This window comes from Myotis davidii, unplaced genomic scaffold (assembly GCF_000327345.1).
Source record: "Myotis davidii unplaced genomic scaffold, ASM32734v1 scaffold962, whole genome shotgun sequence".
Classification (NCBI taxonomy): Eukaryota; Metazoa; Chordata; class Mammalia; order Chiroptera; family Vespertilionidae; genus Myotis; species Myotis davidii.
The window spans coordinates 3,755,357-3,755,566 of NW_006295559.1; positions in this window are offsets into that span (position 1 = coordinate 3,755,357).

A 210-nucleotide genomic window follows, 5' to 3' on the forward strand; every position below is an offset into this window, starting at 1 on the left:
GCCCTGCCACCACGCCAGAGTGACAGCCCACCAAATTGCAGCCAATGCTGCCAAGACCACATGGCACAAAATGCAGCCCACAGCCCAGCCCAGCCCAGAAACAGTTGCTGTGGGCGCCAGGTAATGATGTCACATAGTCACATAGCTTCCTTGGAGTTTCTTCAGCCCAGGAACATGACTTGGTTTATAGCCAGGTGCAAACATCAGCTC